The 10,145-nt window shown below is 45.5% G+C and overlaps 1 long non-coding RNA gene across 1 annotated transcript; it reads left to right on the forward strand.

The window, feature by feature from the left end:
- The first annotated feature begins 4,353 nt into the window (after window positions 1-4,353).
- LOC138923497 (uncharacterized) lies at window positions 4,354-8,090 on the forward strand. Its single transcript, XR_011437163.1, has 2 exons — window positions 4,354-4,652; window positions 7,355-8,090. It is a non-coding gene; the product is annotated as an uncharacterized lncRNA (long non-coding RNA).
- The last annotated feature ends 2,055 nt before the right edge of the window (window positions 8,091-10,145 follow it).

Consider the following 10,145-nt stretch of genomic DNA (forward strand, 5'->3'; position numbering starts at 1 on the left):
TATTCCAAAGCATTTCTTAATTTATCTGGGGCTAAAATTAGAGGTTGTTATTTATTTTCCCTCATTACCTTGAACATATTTCTCTACAGCGAGAAGCTGTATAAACAGTGGTCATAAACGTCTGGAACTAGATCACTTAGTTTGAGTACCAGTGCCTCCTCTTATTAATTGTAAGAACTTGGGCAAGAACTACTGAACTTCTCTGTGCCTCGGTTTCCTCAGCTGTAAGGGGACGATACGAATCCTATCTTACAGAATTCTTGTTGGGACTCAGTTAGTTCAGACACATAAAATACTTGGTGTGGAGTCCAGCACGTGGTACCACTCAAGTTGTAATTGCCATCTCTGACCTCTTCTGTTGCTGATGAGAAAATTACTCAGTCCTTTCCAGGCAATCATATTCTTCTCCCTGAAAATCTCTTTAATATTTTCTTTCTATCTGGGTTGTTCTTCAGCTTCTCTCAGGATGTACTTTCAATCTGGAGGGCTCAGTCTTTCTACCATTCTGGAAAATTCTGAGTCGTTATTCCTATATTAGTTTTTCTCTACTATCTCTCTGCAACTTCTATATTCTGTCTGTTGTAGCCTCTCAAACTATCCTCCATATTTCTTAATTGTTCTGACATACTTTTAAACTTTTGTCTCCCTTTGTCATGTTTTGAGTAAACTCCCTGGTGTTATCTTTCAACTCACTTCTTTTCATGACTGCACCAAGTTTAGATTTTAGCCAGCATATTAGATTTTTTATTTTAGGACTGCATTTTATATTTCCAAGATTACTAATTGGTTCTTTTTCATATCCATCTTTTTTTTTAAAAAAAAGTTCATTTCTGCCTATTTTTTGTTTCGCAGTTTTTAATTCTTATTTATTTCATATTATTCCTTTGCCTTCTTATTTAAACGCCTTAAATATATTTATTTTAAATTCTTTTTCAGACTGTTTTATTATTTTAGCTTCACCTGACGTGAACAACATCTCAATAGTTGGTTATCATCTGTGAAAGTTGGATTTCCTCGTGTCTGTTGGATTTTTGGTTTGGTTTGTAGAGTCCTTATAAGTTTGATCCATGTCTCTCTTCTCTCTTTTCTTCTCTTTCTCTCCACTCTTTCCCTTTCCTTGTCTGGGAATTTGTAGCTTCCTCTCTCAGCACTACCTCTCATTAAGTCTTACGTTGATGATTGTAGCTCGTGCTTACTGGCAACGTGGGGGGCTCACTCAGCGAGCAGGTGGCTCAGTTCAGGTCTTGGTTCCTGTGTTGTCCCGACCTCTGTCTACCAAACATTCAGCTTCACGTAAAGTATAGCCTTGGGCAGTGCTTAGAAGAAGATTTATCAGTCTCTTGTCCTACCTAAGTGGAGAAACCACCAGTCCTACTCCCAGCCTTGAGTGGGGCCCTGGCCCCTGCCTCTCCTGGAACGTGTTTAGTCCTTGTTTCTAGGAGCCAGACTAACTTAGTTCCACAGGGAGCCAGAGCCCACCCATCTCATCCTGCCTCGGGAGCCAGCAGGCCCAGGGCTCAGCCTCGCTCACTGCTGGGCGTTTCTTTTCTGTTTCTGGTCTACAAAGACGATTCTTGTTTGTGAGCTCAGTTATGCCTTTTTATGTCTTCAGTTTTTAAAAGTTTTATCCATTACTGCCATTTGTTTCTAGCAGAATGGGTGCCACAAACAGTTATTTACACCAACACCATCTTGACCAGAAGTGCTTTTTCTAACTTTTTTTGTTAACAACGAACAATTGCTACTGTGTGATAACAAATACATAGAGGAAAGGGCCACATCCACTGGCTTTCATAGTATGGACATCATCAGTGACCTTGGTCAACATTGTTTTCTCGTCTTGGTAGAGGCTGATGCCAGGATGCTGTGGGTTGAGGCAGGATAAGAACTGGAGACATGAACAGCAGGCAACTTTTTCAAAGACGTTTCCCTGGGAAAGAGAGGAGAGAGATAATGGAAAGTTTTTGTTTTGTTTAATCAGAGAGATTTCAATGTGTACAATCATAGAATAAAAATAGGGAATAGAGAGAACACTTGGGATGTGGCATAGATTAGAGGTTGAGAGCATAATCTTCTGAGTTAGTCAGACTCGGATTTGAATCAGAGCTTGGCCACTCACAAAGTAACTTAATATCCTCATTCCGTAAAATGAGGACAACAGTAGGGCCTACCTCATGGGGTTATTGGGAGGGTTAAATAAGATATTGTATGTGGTGAGCTCAGTGCAGTGACTGGCACTTGGTAAACACACATTAACTGTTGACCATGGTTATGGCTGACGGTGTGATGGTGCACGTTTGACGTGTCGACTTGGCCAGGCCACGCTACCCAGATATTTGGTCAAACACCAGTCTAGATGGCACTTTTTAGATGAGATTGATATTTGAAACAGTAGATTTTGAGTAAAGATTACTCTCCATAATATCAGTGGGCCTTATCTAATCAGTCGAAGGCCTTCAGAAAAAAAGACCGAGGTCTCCCAAGGAAGAGGGAATTCTGCCTCCAGATTGCCTTCAGGTGTGAGCTGCAACATCACGTCTTCCTTAGGTCTCCGGCCTGCCAGCTGCCCTGCAGATTTTAGACTTGCCAGCCCCCACAATGATGTGAGCCAGTTTCTTAAATTTCTCTCTTTCTATACACACACACACACACACACACACACATCCTATTCGTGGTTCTGTTTCTCTGGAGAACTCTAATATAGATGGTTTAGGAGAGAAAAGAGGGAGGATCATAAATAATAGCTGTCTTTCCTGCAGAGTCAGAGCATTAGTGCCCTAGACAGGAAGAGGAGCTCCGCAGACAGAGCTCTGGATGGAGGGGAGGCAAGGAGGGGTGGGGCCAGCAAGAGTAGGGGTGGCCCTTCTGATGGCTATTCTCTCTGGGAAGTATGGGAGGGGTCACATCCTGGGCCCATAGGGAGGCGGCTTGTGAAGGATTGTGGGAAATCAGGGGGCACTGGTGCTCAGAAGCCTCCCTGGAAGCACCGAGGACCCACCGAGGTTACGGATCATGATCTGTGATGTCCCCATGCATAGACCCAGCCCTGGCGTGTGAGGAGTGAACAGCCGGCTAAATCGAGGGTTGGGCTCCACAGCAGAGGGAACTGCAAGCCTGTTAGCAGGCGAGGAGAGAGCCCTGGTGGGATAGAGTGGAGGCAGGAGTACGACCCTTCTTGTCAGAGCTTTCCTCAGTGCCTGCCCACTGTCCTTGGGATGAAAGGAGAACTAGAAAGAGGATTCCCACTGGGACGGTAACTGCGGTTATCCTTGGCATACGCAAGATTTTTCTCAGATGCTTCTCTCACACACCGGAAAGGTGTCAATAGGTTTCTTTTAATAACACACAACTGAAGTGTGAAAAGCCAGAGTAACTGCCCCTGAGGTTTACATCCAAGGAATCATACAAACCCAGAGTGCTTGAGCTGGAAGTATCTAGAAAAGTCCAGAGAGTTGTCACAGGCAAACCAAGGCCTGTCGAAATCAGAAATCAAGTTCCAATCACCAGATTGGAATCTGGAGGGTCATGAGTGACCTAGAAAATTACCCAGAGACGACTACTCCTGGGAGGGGTCTGGTGGCACAGGGCGGGGTTCTGGCCTACGTGAGCAGCTCAAGGACCATCGCCTCCCAACTCCTGGCCCCTTTCACCACTGAGGCAGACCCCAGCCAGGCAGCAGCTGTCTGAGAGAGCCCCTTTTCCCTGGTTGTGGCCATGTCCCCGCACCCTGCCCACTCTGGGCGGGTTTATCTCCTCACACAGAGCCTATGTCCCCTCACCTCAGGGTTGGCTTCCATTATCCTTGTGCCTGGAGACCTTTGGAGCTGAGCTGGTGAGTGCCTGAGTCCCTGTGCTCCGCTGTCTGCTCTGAGTGTCCACTGATGCTCCAACTGTGAAGGGGGGATGGTGGGGGCACCAGGTCCCCTCCTGCTGATAAAACCAGAGAGGTGCTGGCCGGGCGAACTGAGGAGGCCCTGGTCAGCTCCTTACCGCCAGGACTATAACCGTTTCACACATTACTTCTTTAAGATAAATCTCTGAAAGACTGGTTGATATGCAAATATAGAAAATATATAGAAGGGTTAAATCCCTTCCTATATAGAGGGACATAGGTTTGCATACTGGCTCTTCTATTTCCTCCATATCTGACAATGTGGAGCAAGTTAGCATTAGTGGTTGTTACTATATTTAGACCTAATGTAGAAGGAATTGTGAGTTCTAGGTTGTGTTTGAAGGGATTTCATTGGCTGGCTATGCTGCCAGGCTTGGGGCTGGTGGCCCAGGGATTGGTTTGCTGGTGTTGGTTTCCTTGGGGGCATTGTTTCCGGGTGACTAAGGGAGAGGAGAGGAGTTTTGTGCACAGGTATCTGAAGAAGAAAGGAGAATAGTGCATGGATTAGTTAGCACCCTTTAGGTGGCCAAAAAGCAAAGACCAATTAAAGTGAGCTTCAGCAAAAATTGGAAGTTGATTGTGTAGATTCCAGGGTGTCTACTGTAGCCCAAGGTCAGTGATGCAGCAGAACCTCAGGAAAGATCTAGAATCAGGAGCTAGATGGGAGGCTGCCAAGACTGTCTCTCCTGTCTGCTACTCTGCACATCTGCTTCCTCCCTATTCTCTGCGAATCAGCTTTCTCCGTGCCTCCCTCCGCAAGGTAAAACACAGGCCATCCAACGGCTCCTGGGTTTTCTTATTACAGTTCTAGCTCCATGAGCTCCAGCTTAGAAACCACAATGAAAAGGGAGAATATGGAGCTTCCAGGTTGGGTAGCGCATGGAGACTCAGAGAGACAGTGGCGAGCTCGGAGAGGGCCTGGAAGCTCTGTGCCTTCTCCCCACATCTGGCCCTATGCATCTCTTCTACCTGGTTCTTCCTGAGTTCTGTCCTTTTATAATAAACTAGTAATCTGGTAAGTAGACACATTCAGAGAGAGAGAGTATCTTTCTGCCTGGGTCCCGGAGATCAATTCCAGAGATGCATCTTAATTTGTCCTGCTTGGGTCCCATGTCACTTCTTCATCACTCACTGTTGTCAGGGGGAGAGGGAGCTCTGACTAATCAGGTCTGGGTCATGGGTCTGTTCCTGTGGCCTGGGTCATGGAATCTATTAGCAGAAAAAAAGGAAATGAGGAAGCTTGTTGAACAGAGGAAAAAGAAACATAAATACCATAGCCCACTCCAGGGAGATTCCCGGCTTCTCCCACCCCCACAGACCTAGCCCAGCTCTGATGCCCCAAAGCAGCAACCCCAGAGGACAGCCACACACATAGGAACAGTCTTTTCCCAGAGAACCCAGGCAGTGGCAGCCTCCATCCTCAAAGGAGGGAGACAGAGCTGAAAAATACAAGCGAGCCTGTGCTTGAGCTTATGTGGGACACCACCATGGGCACCCCGAGACATAACCAGGGGAAATTCTGGATGGAGCTGAACCTCTGTGCGAATATCGTATTCAGGGCATTAATATCACTGGATGTCACTTTCTACCCTCAAACTCATCAGACCTGGGAGCACTAGTTTATCGTACAGGGGAACAATCCCTTATAACAGGTCCTCTAAGCTTTTTCCAAAGTTTTTACCATAATAAATAATTCTGCAGTCAGTCTCCTTGTAGTTAGATCTTCAAGCACATTCTTGACTTATTACTATTTGTGAAAGTTAAAAGTGAGAAAAGCCAGAAGGACAAGCTGTGAATAGGAAAGCCTCTGGGTAATGAAGCAAGTCTTAGCCAGAACTCTTAGGGTTGCAAGCAACAGAAACTCAGGCCAAGCCAATTTCAGTGAAAAGAATATTTATTGACTCCAGAAACTGGGAGTTCCTGGAATGGAGTTGATTTCAGGCGTGACTGGATGCAGAGACTCAATATTATTCTCTCTCTGTGTCCATTTCTCAGCTATGTTTTTCTTGGGATATCAGGCTCATTACTATTACAGAAGATGCGCTTCCTCCACGTGGCTTTGTGGTGTGGAGGGGAGAGGGCGAGTATCATCACAGACAGGTTCAGGTTTACATCATCCAATCTCAGTAAAAAGTAAGCTCTTCTCTCCCAGCGCCAGACAGAAAGTCCCAGAAGAGTCTGATCTTACTAGAGTAACATTCCCACTCCATGAACCCATCACTGCAGCCCAGGAAAACCTACCCTCTGGCCAGAGAAGGCGAGTCCTATGATCAGTAGCCCCAGCACACCCATGTGGAATGCAGGAGGGTCAAGTGCCAAAGGAAAGAGGAGAGCTGTTACCGGAATAGGTAGGTAAGGGCTGTTGGCAGTTTGAAAGAAGATGTGCAAAGTTGAGTCCTGTAGGCTGGCCAACATTGTGTCCTGCTGCAAGGGGCTGGGACACACAGGAAGCTCTCTCCTTAAAAGCAGAAATGAAACCCACTTCTGTGTGTCATGGCACACAGCGTACACCACGCTAAGGTGTGGCCCTGGGGAGCTGTTTATAGGGATACTTGTCATCAGTGTAAATACAGCGAAGGACCCAGGCCTTCTTTGAAAGATGGTCTGATCTTGAGGAGAACATAATTTTCCCCCGAAATCACTCCAGGGCTCCTGATTTCCTGTAAAACCCAAATCTAATTCCACTCTAACGTGCAATCACACTGTGAGGCCAAGGAAAGAGTGTGAGCTTTAGAGTCAGGCAGACAGTCTGGACTGCATTGTGTGACCTGAGGGCAAGTTATCTTGAACATCTTGAAGGGAAAGTTGGCAGCATGGTGTCACGTTACAGTCCTGGCTCCTGAAGTCACCCCATCTCCATCCTTAGCCACATGCCCTTGAATACATTACCTGACTTCTCTGTGCCTCCAGTTCCTCATCCATAAAATAGGCATGATGATAAAACTTAGTTTACAAATTTGGTCAGCAGATTAAGTGAGACAAGTCATGTCAAGTACTTAGAACAGTGCCTGGCATACAGTAAGCACTCAATAAATGTTAGCTATTGCTATTATTATTACTGATATCTTTGAATTCTCAATACGCATCAGAGTACCTGGCCCAGAAGGAACCAATTGACTTAACCCTTGGTAACCTCATTTTCCTAATCTATAAAATGAGAACATTACTCATCTAATAGGTTGTCATAATGAAGAAATGAGGTAATGTACGTAAAGCTTCTGGCACAATGCCTACCTTATGATAGGTTCCTTTCATTCTCTCCCTTCCCCTGCCCCTGGCTTTCGAGGTCCTCCATGATTTTAGGGAGCAAGTCTCCTTGAGTAGCAAAGTGCAGAGACCCAGCTCAAATTTGCTTGTACTAATAAAGAAAAAGTATTGGCTGAATCCAGGGACTCAAATCCAGGGACTCAAATGATGTCATCAGGACTTCATCTCCTTCTTGCATTTATTTTTTTCCTGTAGTGCTGACCTCACTTCAGGGAGATTCTCTTCATCTGGTGGCCTCCAGCAGCTCCAGATCTTCACCAGGTCTCTTAACCTCTCTGCACCTCAATGATCTCAGTAAAAGGGGGATAATTAATAATAGTAATAATTAAGTAACATAATGGTTAACATGTGTAAAGTGCCTAAAACAAGCTTTCAATATATATTATTCTCGTTGCTGCCATTATTCTTTAGCAATTCCAAAGAACAAGAGCTTCTCCTTCTGGAAAACTCCAAGGATTGAGTCTTGTTGGATCAACTCAGATCTCCTGCCTTCTTTGAGCCAACCACTATGAGAGAAGGGTAGAATAATCTGACAGTTCGAGGCTGGGTTATTTACCCAGCCCTGGAGCTGGAGCCAGACACGGACGAAGAATTAGGGAATTTGGTCCCCCAAGAAAAGTCAAGACACTATTAAGAGAAGAAAAACGTGGACTGTGGACAGGCGAGAACAGAAGGTGGCCCAGTGGTGAACTCGCCATCTCCTGAGTTGGAACTGATGACTGTCTTCCATTTCCGCCCCCAAATAACCGTGGAGCCTTGGGCATATTACTTAACCTCTCAGAGCCTCTGTTTCCCCACTTGTGGAAGTGGGATAATTTTTCATCACAAATGTTTGCTTTTAAGCTTTTTATTGTAGAAATTTTCAAGCACATTCAAAAGTAGACACAATAGTAAAATGAACCCCTGGGTACCTATCACTCAGCTTCAATAATTATCAACACATGGCTGACCTTTTTTCATCTATATCCCACTTATTCTCCCCACACCCTGCTCCTGGAATATTTTGAAGCAAATCCCAGATATCACATCATTTCATCCATAAATGTTTCAGTATGTATCTCTAAAAAATAGGGACTATTTTTTTCTCAAACATAATCACTAGACAGTCATCACACCTAAAATTATTAACAATATTTCCTTAACATCATTCAAAAATTCAGAGTTCAAATTTCTCTGAATGTCTCCTGATTGTCTTTCACTCTTGATTTATTTGAATTAGGATCAAATAGCTATGCCTTGTTCTCAGGAGCTCTAGAGTCAATGCTAACGAGAGAAGATTCATTTTCCTAAAGCACCATTTATATCATGTTGCTCCAGATTAGAACCCCTCAGTGATGGCCCGTTATCTTGGCCAACTCGTGTATATTAGTTTGCCAGGGCCGCACAACAGAGAACAGCCTGGGGGCCTTAAACAACAGAAATTTACTTTCTCACAATTCTGGAGGCTACAAGTCTGAGATCAAGGTGTCGGCAGAGTCGGTTCCTTCTGAGGCCTCCCTCCTTGGCTTGCACATGGCTGTCTTCCTCTGGTTTCTCCACCTCGCCTTCCCCCATCTGTGTCTGTGTCCTAATTTCTCCCTTTCATAAGGACACCTGTCATATTGGATTAGGGCCCACCCATATGACCTCATTTTACTTTAATTACCTTTTTAAAGACCCTATCTCTGAAAACAGTCACATTCTGAGGTCCTAGGGCTTCAACACAAGAATGGGACAGGGGCACATTCAGCCCATAACATCATGGAAAGCTCTGGAGTTAGAATGACCCTTCCCAAAATTGTCCCAGTTGGGCCCAAATGGCCAGGTCTATATGGATCTGTCATTGGATGTGGGACTCTCTGGGAAAGATGTGACTTTGGGAGAGGCCACTCTTTGCAGCTGAGTCAGTCCCCAAGGAGTCTGACAGCTGAAGGTGGTCTGCAGACAGCACCCCAGTAGCTGGGCAGCAGGTCCTTCATTGAAGGGGGCTCTGGGCAGTGCATCGCAGGGTCCACCACCAGTGGATTCTATTTCTTGCAGCCAAACAAACCTCAAGACAAGGATGTCATGAGAGTTAAATGAGACAATAATTCTCAGCTCCCTGAGGACAGGGAGTGTGTGTTGGTCACTGGGTCCCCCATCAATGATAGACACGGCTGGCTGGCCAACCCATCACTCATGCCCAACTGCTGCTGCCTTGTCCTCCTCTACCTCGGAGGCAGGAAAAGCTCAAGTCTCATGTTCTTGGCCTTTCTTCTGGATAAGGAGAGGTCTGCTGGGTGGGGTTCTAAGATAGCTGTGACAACAGGGACAGATGGAACAGATGCTGCCACCCCCAATGCAGACACGACATATGAACTGAGGCAGCTATCTTGCACAGCCAGGGGAAGTTCAACAGAACTGCAGGCCGGTGAGAGAATAATCGAGAGCTGGTAGCTGCAGACCTCCAAATTTTTTGTTAAATGAGAAGAATTGAATGGTGTCCCCATAAAAGATATATTCTCACCCCGGGACCTTTGCAGATAGAAAAAGAATCTTTGTGGATGTAGTTAAGTAAAGGATCTCTAGATGAGATCATCCTGGCTTATCCAGGTGTGCCCTAAGTGCAATGGCAAGTGTCCCTATAAGAGAAGAGAAAGAGAGAAGAAGACACAGAGGAGAAGGTGACAGAAGACACTGGGGGCGAAGACTGGAGTGATCCATCTATAGGCCAAAGAACGCCAGGGTTGTGGGCAGCCCCCAGAAGCTGGGTGAGAACATGACATGCATTCTCCCTCACAGCGTCCAGAAGGAACCAACTCTGCTGACACTGGACTTCAGACTTCTGGCCTCCAGAATTGTGAGAGAATAAATTTCTGTGGTTTTAGACCACCAAGTTTGTGGTACTTTGTCATGGCAGCCACAGGAAGCTAATACACACTGTGTTCTCGATTATTTTATTATTTGTAGCCTGTCTTAGTCTATTCAGGCTGCTAAACACCAATACAGAGATCAGGTAGCTTAAAAA

This window comes from Equus caballus, chromosome 3 (assembly GCF_041296265.1).
Source record: "Equus caballus isolate H_3958 breed thoroughbred chromosome 3, TB-T2T, whole genome shotgun sequence".
NCBI classification, from domain to species: Eukaryota; Metazoa; Chordata; class Mammalia; order Perissodactyla; family Equidae; genus Equus; species Equus caballus.